This window comes from Pongo abelii, chromosome 10 (assembly GCF_028885655.2).
Source record: "Pongo abelii isolate AG06213 chromosome 10, NHGRI_mPonAbe1-v2.0_pri, whole genome shotgun sequence".
Classification (NCBI taxonomy): domain Eukaryota; kingdom Metazoa; phylum Chordata; class Mammalia; order Primates; family Hominidae; genus Pongo; species Pongo abelii.
In genome coordinates this window covers 71,723,229-71,733,957 of record NC_071995.2, presented here as the reverse complement: position 1 = coordinate 71,733,957, position 10,729 = coordinate 71,723,229, and the positions used below count along the sequence as shown (strand labels likewise).

At 34.1% G+C, this 10,729-nt stretch overlaps 1 long non-coding RNA gene across 1 annotated transcript; it reads left to right on the top strand.

The window, feature by feature from the left end:
* Nucleotides 1–219: 219 nt before the first annotated feature.
* Nucleotides 220–10,398, top strand: LOC129049166 (uncharacterized). The gene is made up of 3 exons (XR_008511999.1): nucleotides 220–414; nucleotides 5,982–6,038; nucleotides 10,141–10,398. It is a non-coding gene; the product is annotated as an uncharacterized LOC129049166 (long non-coding RNA).
* Nucleotides 10,399–10,729: the final 331 nt, after the last annotated feature.

Here is a 10,729-nt window from a genome sequence, read left to right as displayed (position 1 = left end):
GGTTTCTTAACCCTTAAATCACTCTAATAATGTCCTCATAAACTAGGGATTGTCTACCATTACTCTTCCTTGTGTGTTATAGCTGTCATGTTTTAAGTAGTACCATCTTTGCCATCTGTGAAAAAATACTGTTTTTATATAAAGAACATAATTCTTATTGTGACCAACATTGACATTCTATACTGCAATCAACACTCCTAGAAGCAGAGTAGAATGGTGGTTGCCAGGGACTAGGGGAGGAGAGGATGGGGAGATGTTGGTAAAATGGCACAAACTTTCAGTTACAAAATGAATAACTTCTGGGTGTCTAATGTACAGCATGGTGACGATTGTTAATAATACTGTATTGTTTACTCGAAATTTACTAAGAGAGTAGAGCTTCAGTGTTCTCACCACACACACACATATACAATGGTAAGTAACTATGTGAGGTATGGATGTGTTAATTAACTTGGTTGTGGTAATCATTTCACAATACATATATATATTATAATCATCACACTGTACACTTTGATATATATGTAACTCTTAAAATTTTATTTGTCAATGATACCTCAATAAATCTGAGGGAAAAAGGACTCCTCTCTCTTTCAAATAACTCATGACAGTTATATAATTTATCATCATGGCATACATTTAATTGTTCATGGTAGATGTTGAACAAAGATCAAATACATAGAATTTTTGACATACTGAAAAATACTGCTTTTTTACTGATAAGTATCACTAATGCATTTTCATAACTTCAGTTTAATAAAGTAATTTTGAAAGAATTTTATGGAATTATATTAATAGAAAATCAAATTTAGACGAAATCTATTTACTTGTTTGGTCTACTCAGTTTTCAGTCATTTCTAAAAATGTGAAGCTATCCAAATTTCAGAGATAGAGGTCAATTTCATTACTACTGACCCTGATAAAGCTAGTACAGAAACCTGTAAAACACATATTTGTTTTTGGATTTTGTACTATTGGGGTGAGTTCGATATAGTGCAAAATAACCTATTTCTTGATATTTTAGAACACTATTGTAGCTAGAACTTTGGTGTGAAAAAGCAATGAAATTTGGAAATACTGAAGGCTGAGGTTAGTACCTGTGAGGAAAATAAGAGGAGAAAAGATAATTTTTAATCCTGGTACTCCTTCTTCGTCTTTGTCTATCTTACTTCTTAGATAATTATTATGTTTTATATTGTTGTGCCTGAAGTAATTGATATTTATCATCTGGGACTTATGCAATGAATCATGTGACACTTTTAAGTTGAATAGAGATGAAGACATTATTTCATTTTTTAAATGAAAAAACTAAGACCTAAGTCAAGAAAAGTCCAAAGGTTTTTTTCTTCTAGTGCTATTTTGGTACTTTTGCTAGAAACTACGGTTTTCTTGTGAATATGATATAAGTTCTATTGTGAAGGAGCTTACAAATTAGTGAAGGATGTGGAAAAGAGATAAAAATTGTTACCTAATGTGCTAACTGCTAACTTAGAATAAAGAACCATGTAAAGCACATTGTAGGGACATTTTAACAAAGATTTGCCTCAGAAAAATATCCTAGTCCACAATGTGTAAATTGAGATGTGAAAGATGAATTGTAACTCACCTAGAAAAGGGGGAGTAGGAAGAGGGCAAAGGAAAAGTTTTCCAAATAGGGAAAATAACATTCATTTGTTCATGAATTCAGGCTTGAGTTTATTCATTCAATAACCTTATATTTTGAACACCTATTATGTCCTAGGGATAGTTCTAAATATTAGGGGTCCAAATTTAGGGAAGAAATATATAGTGTCCCTGCCATCACAGAGCTTACAATTTTGTGGGTTACAATCTTGTGGCAAAGTAATACAGTAACTGTATTACTGTGATTCATTTTTAATAAATATCTCTCTTTGCTATCACAAAACTTACAATCTTGTGGCAAAGAGAGACATTTATAAAAGAATCACAGTAATACAGTTGACCTTTGAACAATGCAGTGGTTAGGGATGCTGATCCCTTTGCAGTAGAAAAATTGTGCATAACTTTTAACTCCCCCTAACCTTAACTACTAATAGCCTTCTGCTCACCAGAAGCCTTACAGTTAATATAATCAGTTGATTAACACCTATTTTGTATGTTATGTATATTTTATGTTGTATTTCTACCATAAAGTAAGCTAGATAAAAGAAAATGTTATTAAGAAAATCATAAGAAAGAAAAGATATATTTACTATTCATTAAGTGGATTATCATAAAGATCCTCATCCTTGTCATCTTCATGTTCAGGTTGAGGAGAAGAAGAAGAATTGGTCTTGCTGTCTCAGGGTGGTAGAGGAGGAGGAAAATTTGCATATAAGTGGAGTTCGTGCTTCAAACTCATATTGTTCAAGGGTCAACTGTATATGTACAATTGTAACTGTGTCTTATACACTGTACTATCAGTGCATACAAGAAAAAACAATAACTTAAGAAGAATATGAGTTAACAAGGCAAATTCTATAGTTGGGGTGGTGGTTGTATAGGAAAGTGAGAGAATGGAGACTAGACCACAGCATGTTCAGATGTCCTGTGGTGGAAGTGTAAGCAAAGGTTATATTACCATATCTGAAAAGGTTAATGAGATTAGAGTAACGCAATTATTGAAGAATAGCCTGAGTTGATTGAGAAGATCGGAGAGGTTATTGCCATTATTTAGGTAGCTTTGCTATTTTTATCTAAAAGCTGTAGGAATATAGATGAAGAGAAAAAGATCATTAAAAAATTTCCAATAGTTAAAAAAAATCACTGAGACTGATCATTATTTACCAAAGTTGAATCTATACATTCACTGTAACACAGGAATTTGACTCATAGATAAATTCAACATACACAAATACACACGTATATATGCATTCAAAGACTTGCACAGGCAGCGTGCAGTGACTCACACCTATAATCCCAGCACTTTGGGAGGCTGAGGCGGGTGGGTCACTTGAGGCCAGAAGTTTGAGACCAGTCTGTCCAGCATGGTGAAACCCTGCCTCTACTGGAAATACAAAAAAATTAGCCGGGTGTGGTGGCATGGCTGTAGTCCCAGCTGCTCAGGAGGCTGAGGCAGGAGAATTGCTTGAACCAGGGAGGTGGAGGTTGCAGTGAGCTGAGATCACACCATTTCACTCCAGCCTGGGTGACAGAGTGAGACTCTGTCTCAAAAAAAAAAAAAAAAAAACAAAAAACAAGACTGTCACAAAAATGTTTACACTAGAATTAATATTTTTGATATTTGGAGTTTGATGTGTCTTTGTCATATATAAGGAGCAGTGTCAAGTATGCAGGGAGGTATAAGCTCTGCAATCTATATAAAAGTTCTGGCCTTGAGAAATAATTTTTTTTCTTCTTCAACTTTTATTTTAAGTTCCAGGGTATATGTGCGGGATATGCAGGTTTATTACGTAAGTAAACATGTGCCACGGTGGTTTGCTACACAGATCAACCCGTCACCTAGGTATTAAGCCCAGCATCCATTAACTGTTTTTCCTGAAGCTCTCGCCCCCTCAGTAACCCCAACAGGTCCCAGTGTGTGTTGTTCCCCACAGTGTGTCCAGGTGTTCTCATTGTTCAGCTCCTACTTATAAATGAGAACATGCAGTATTTGGTTTTCTTTTTCTACATTAGTTTGCTGAGGATAATGACCTCTAGCTCAATCCATGTCCCTGCAAGTACATAATCTCATTTCGTTTTATGGCTGCATAGCATTCCATGGTGTACATGTACCACATTTTCTTTATCCAGTCTAACATTGATGGGCATTTGGTTTGCTTCCGTATCTTTGCTGTTGTGAACAGTGCTGCAATGAACATGCTTGTGCATGTATCTTTATAATAGAGTGATTTATATTCCTTGGGGTATATATCCAGTAATGGGACTACTGGGTTGAATAATATTTCTGCTTCTAGATCTTTGAGGAGTCACCACACTGTGTTCCACAATGGTTGAAATAATTTACATTTCCAACAACAATGTAAAAGCATTCCTTTTTCTCCATAACCTTGCCACCACCCGTTGTTTCTTGATTTTTTAATAATCACCATTGTGACTGGCATGAGATGGTATTTCATTGTGGTTTTGATTTGCATTTCTCTAATGATCAGCAACATTGAGCTTTGTTTGTTGGCTGCATGAATGTCTTCCTTTGAGAAGTGTCTGTTCACGTCCTTTGCCCACATTTAGTGTTTTTTTTTTTCTTGTAAATTTGTTTAAGTTTCTTGCAGACTCTGAATATTAGACCTTTGTCAGATGGGTAGATTGTAAAAAATTTCTCCCATTCTAATAGGTTGTCCGTTCACTCGGATGATAGTTTCTTTTGCTGTGCAGAAGCTCTTTAGTTTAATTAGATCCCATTTGTCAATTTTTGCCTATGTTGCAATTGCTTTTGATATTTAAGTCATGAAATCTCTGCCTGTGCCTATGTCCTGAATGGTATTGCCTAGATTTTCTTCTAGAGTTTTTAGTTTTGGTTTTTACATTTAAGTATTTACTTCATCTTGAGTTAATTTTTATATAAGGTGAAAAGTTTTAGTTTTCTACATATGGCTGGCCAGTTCTCCCAGCACTATTTATTAAATAAGGAGTCCTTTCCCCATTTCTTGTTTTTGACAATTTGAAAGTTCTTTGGCAATTTCAAAATTCCTTTCAAATTGCATTGGAAAGATATCAATGGGTTTTAGACAGCAGAATGCTATGATCAAAGTATTATTTGGAAAATAGGCAACAGAGAAACAATAGTGGAGAAACTTAGGATGTAGTGGCTACAGTCTGCATAAAAAATGAAGCTGACAGGGAAGGTAGAGAAAAGAAGTTGGATTTTATATACATTTTGGTGGTTGTATTAATGGGATCTGATGATAAACATGGATGGATAATTAAAAAAGGTCAAAGATAACTGTAAGTCTTCATGGATAGTGAGAAACACTTTAAGAAAATCATATCATCAGTATTTCCTTTTTACAATGTTATTAGATATCCAGGGGAAGTCTTCTAGGCAGTTTGATATACCCAAAGGAAACTCAGTGGTAGATTCAGGCTGGAGGTTCAGATTTGAGAGCCATTATTACATTAATTCAAGAAATATTTGTTGAACTTTGTTAGATATTGCTTTAGGAACTAAGGAATAGACAATCTATTGCATTACTGCTCATTAGGAAGTGATACAGCAGAAAACTATAAACAATCAAGTGCTTTTGTGTAACATATATTCTAGTTGGAGAAAATTTTAAAAAATATTTCTAATTAGCTAATATTCATAGAACATATTCTATCTTTAAAGAACTGTTTTAGGCCGGCACAGTGGCTCACGCCTGTAATCCTAGCACTTTGGGAGGCTGAGGCAGGTGGATTGCCTGAGCTCAGGAGTTTGAAACCAGCCTGCGCAACATGGTGAAACCCCGTCTCTACTAAAATACAAAAATTTAGCCAGGCTTGGTGGTACATGCCTGTAGTCCCAGCTTCGGCAGGCTGAGGCAGGAGAATTGCTTGAACCTGGGAGGCAGAGGTTGCAGTGAGCCGAGATTGTGCCGCTGCACTCCAGCCTGAGAGACAGAGCAAGACTCTGTCTCAAAAAAAAAAAAAAAAAAAAGAAAAGAAAAGAAAAAAAGAAAATTGTTTTAAAAGCACTTTTCATTTAGTTGTTCATTTACTCTTCCCAATAACCCTATTATCACTGTAACTTTGTTTTAAATTTCTTAAATCCCCTAAGTAAATAAACAGGTGCACAATATACAATTTCAAGTGTTGAAAAGTACAATGCAGAAAAATAAAGTAGGGCCATGAGATAGACTACTACAGACTAATGGAGTTTGGCCTGTTAGATATTTCTAGTTAGGGTAGCCACAAAGATGACATTTGGGAAGACAACTGGATCAAGTTAGGTGGTGAGCTCTCAAATATCAGGGAGAAGAGCATTCATAGTAAAAGACAGGCAAAGCTTAAAGCACTGTAATTAGAACATTTGTCTTATATTCAAGGATCAAGGACATCAGAAGGGTCACCATGTCTGGAGTAGAGACGACAGAAGGAGAGTGGTAAGAAATGTGATCAGGTTTGTTTTGTGGGGGAGATTTTATTTAAAGCCATGATATTGTACAAGAGGGAGCAAGAATAGAAAGAAGAAAATGTAGGAGGACAGACCCTGGGGCAATCCATCACTTAGAAGTCTGCACTGAAAGCATCCTAGGTAGAAAAAAGACAATCAGTTTGATATACAGAAGAAAGGAGACACCACGTCTCTTCCTTCAAATGTTGAATACATTAAAAGAAAAGGTTAAATAAAAAAGAAAAAAATAGCTAATAGGAGAGGATTTCTGAAGGGCTTGGAATATATTGTCTCCAAAGCACCAGGAAGAGATTAGTTTAACTTAAGCGCACAGTTCCTCTTTGGTGAGAGGAAGAATGAGTTAAAGATATATGAATGTAGATAAATCTGTAGTTCAACTATTGAAAAAATGAAGGAATTTTCATTTGATTTCTTCTCTTGTTTGGGAATGTAGAGTGTTATAAAAGTTTAGAAGGGGTGCTAGAGACTGAAATAATTCAATTAACATAGCTGAAGAATAAATTTTAGATGATAAGGTGGAAGAACATGGACAAAAGGTAATGCTTTCTTATTGGAATAAGGTAGGCAGAGTCCCCCAGTGTTCCCCATCTTTTGTTCTTTATCCTGACCAAGTAACACAGGGTAGCTTGGCTGCTCTGTGACAAAGCCAGCAACATGTTTTCTTCTGCAGGCTTGAACCCAAGCCAGAGTGTTGAGCATTGCTAGGTACTGATAATGTTGTTTAGGTTGTTGCTTGAAACTCTGAAAGATCAACTATGTTGCTTCATATGTAGAAACTAGCCCTGGCCCTAAGTCATATTCTTTAAATCTGAATATAAACTCCATAACACAACTTCCTTTTAAAGGAAAACATCTCTTGTCTTTCTGTCTGTCTTGAGGACTCTGAAGTCTTCTGTATGTAAGCTCCACTAATGAATGCTTTAGACTAATCACTCTGGTATTTAGTGTTTCTTTCTTGGAATCCCAACTATCTCTATCTTGGGTTGGATTGGGGCAGTCCTTTGCAGGAATTCTACTGCCGCTGTTTTTAGGGCAATTTCAGCTGTCGATTTGGAGAAATAGAATAAGGTAAGAATATGCAAGACTCAGAGGACTAAAGAAATTAAATAGCGTGTGAAAGAGTGTGTCTATTTATATTAAGGCAATGGAGAGAAAAAATATTTAAGAAGGAAATTGACATGTCAAAAGTTATGTTTTCTCATAATTGTTCCATATGTTAACTGTAGAAATTCACTATGACATACAGAACTAATCCTAACACATTTTGCACTCATTATTTTCCACCCATTCCAGTTTTTAGAACAACATAAATGGATGTAAATTGCTGATTAGAGAATTGAAGATGTTTTAATCTATAATTTGTGTGTTTTGACTGAGAAGAAAGTATGCTTAATGTACTCTATTCCTATATAACTAAAAACTAATGTAATATATAGTTTCATATATACATTATAAAATTATAAATACCATAAAACACATAGCCCATTATCATTCAGAGAGCATTGATAAAAGGAATCTTCAGAAATGCTATCGAAAAAAAAATTGAACATCCTCCCCAAAATTGAGAAATTCATCCTGCCACCTACATATTATACAGAGTTGTGAAGTAAACATAAATTTACTACTTACTAGAGGTATGTTAACTTATCTCTGTCTCTGTATCTTTCTCTCCTTCATTCTTTCATTTTCCCATTCCTCTCTCTCCAACCTCTCTTCTTTTTTTTCGTCTCTCTTTGTCTATAAATAGAGGCAGTATGGAAGTTATTAGTAATGTTTACCTAAGTTCCATGTTGTCATTCTAGACATATGATTGGATTGCATATTACTGTCTCATTAAATTAACTATAGGCTAGTAACTTGCTTTGGCCAATGAAACCTGAGCAGAAGTTGTGTGTGTAACTTTGTGGTTGAAACTTTAAGATCCACTGTGCAACAAACTTCTTTTTCATGGTCATGATGTAAGTAGAAATATGTGTTAACAGGATATCTCCATTAACTTGAGTTGCTGGGTAACTATGATGAGAAGAGACCTTCTGTTCAGAAAATAAACTTTTAATGTATAAACCCATTGGGATTTGAGTTTGTTCCTTGAGCATAATTCTGACTGATACAGGACACTAAACTGAGAGTGGAATTTCTAACAGTAAAATTAACTTTGATATTATTGGAGAAAATAATTCCAACCTATAATTGTATTTCAAGGAAAGCAGTCTTTCAGGAAGAAATAGAAAAATATTTTTTCTATATCCTGAGATATATGCAGAAAGATTTTGCCATGAGAAAACCCTCACTAAAGATAATTTAAGTATGTTTTACAAGCTAAAGGAAAGTAAGCCAAAGAAAATGCCTAAATTGAAAGAAGAAAGAAAATGGTATAAAGATATGAAAAAATTTAAATGATCATTAACTATATGAAAAATAATGATATTATTTTCTACATAAAATAATTTTAAAAGATAATTGGGCAAAATGAGGTTAAAGTGTTGCAAATTCTTTACAGTGTTTGGAAGAAGAATAAATAATTGATTAATTTTAGAATTTGATAAATATGTGCATCACAACATTTTGTAACCTGTAAAAAATAGAAATAAATATTCTTATTACACTACTTTATTCCTGATGTTCCAAGTTTTCTTCTTTTATCATTTCCTGCCATTTAGAAAATTTACTCCAGATTTTTTTCTTAGGGAAAGCCTATTGGCAACAGATTCTCTCAATTTTCCTTTATCTAAGGATGTTTTGCTTTCTCTTTCATTCCTGAGTGTTATTTTTGCTAAACATAGAATTGTGGGTTGGCAATTTCTTTTCTTTCCCATTGGAAAATATTGTGCCAATCTCCATACTTTCTGATAAGAAATCTGCTATCTTTAGAACTGATTTTTCCCTGTAGTGGTAACATATTGTTTCTCTTTTGCTTTTCTCAGTATTTTTTCCATTGGTTTTATTTAACTTCTCTAAAAATCCATACAATATTTTCATATCCTACAGTTAGGAAAAGAGGTTTTACAACACAAATTCAACTAATATAAATGTAATGATTTATAAATTCAACTTCATATAAATTTGACAGTTATCCACTATCAATAATAATAAAAATGACAATGCAAGTAGGACTAGGAAAATATATCTTAAAGCCTATAATAACAAAGATTCAATATCTGGCATATATAAAAACTCTACCAATTAATTTAAAAAAGACAACACAATAGATAAATGAACAAAATACTTAAACTGGAACTTCACAAATTCCAAATGAAAAGTTGCTCAACATTATTAGTAATCAGGAAAAAGCAATTAATTATTATTAAAATTCTTAAAGAAAGACAAAACTTTAAATTTAGTTAATTGACAAGTGTTTGAGAGAATATGGTAGCACTCAGGGTCTCCTGGGAAGCAGATTCATAGATAGAGTTTAATGTTCAGAATTACTTTAAAAAGTATCTTTGGCCTAATATCTGTGGAAGGGAGGAGAACAGGATTGGTAAGAAAAAAAATCAAGCTTTAAAGTGACCCAGAAAACATGTCTGCAGTAGAATAACCTACTGTTCTATCAGAATTCCCTGCCTTAGGGTAAAATGGCCAAGCGTTTACACCTTCATGTAAGTAAGTCACTGGACGTGGTCCATACCCTGGAAGGATTTGACCATAGTGAGGCAGCTGTCTGCAGCTAAGACAGTACCTGAAGGAGTTCAGAGCTGACGGTTGTCCAATGCAGCTCTGCCAGCAGCTGGGTCAAGGAGCTCTTCTTTGAAGAAGAATCTGGGCAGGGCATCAGTATATCTAAAACAAATGTGAACTGTCATACACCACTGGAGTTCTGTACAAAATAGTTGGTACAACCACTTTGAAGAACAATTTGGAATTATCTACTAAAGATGTAGTTGTCCACACCCTATAATCCAGTAATTTCTCTTCCAAATATAGTATACATGGTTCTCACACTTAAAAGAGTGTGTCAGGATCAATGAGAAGTTTCATGAAGATAGATTACTAGGCCCAAATGCAAAGTTTCTGATTAACCATATCTGGGGTAGAACTAAAAAATTTGCATTTGTAACTTTACTCCACAGATAATGCTGTTGTTGCTGGTCCAGGGATCACATTTTGAAGACAACTGCTGGTAGAAAATGTGTATCCCATCCCTCTCCACCCCACCTCAACAAACACACATTTACCTGTACATCTAAGTATTGTTTATAAAAGCTAGAAATCATCCAGTAGAATGGATATATAAATTGTAAAATAGTCATGCAATGGTATTGTATACAGTAATAAAAATGAAGTAATCACATTTACATGCAACAACATAGATAAATACTAAAATGTTCAAAAATCTCTATTACTCAGTAATTCATGTGAGTGAGTAATTTATTCTTTTTATTCTTAAGAAGAAAAGATGGTTATCACAAATTTCACAATGTTGATTTAGGAAGAAGGAAAACATTTGTGTTGAGGAATGGGCTCACAGGAGGGATGCTTCTGTGATATTAATAATGTTCCATTTCTTGATTTGTGTGGTAGTATATTGATGTTCATAATTATTCTCTAAATTGCATATATCTATTTTATGTGCTTTTCTGTATGGATGATATATTTCATAATAAAATAAATGAATGACATAGCAAATTTCTGTAATGAAACATCCATTGAAAAGATTAA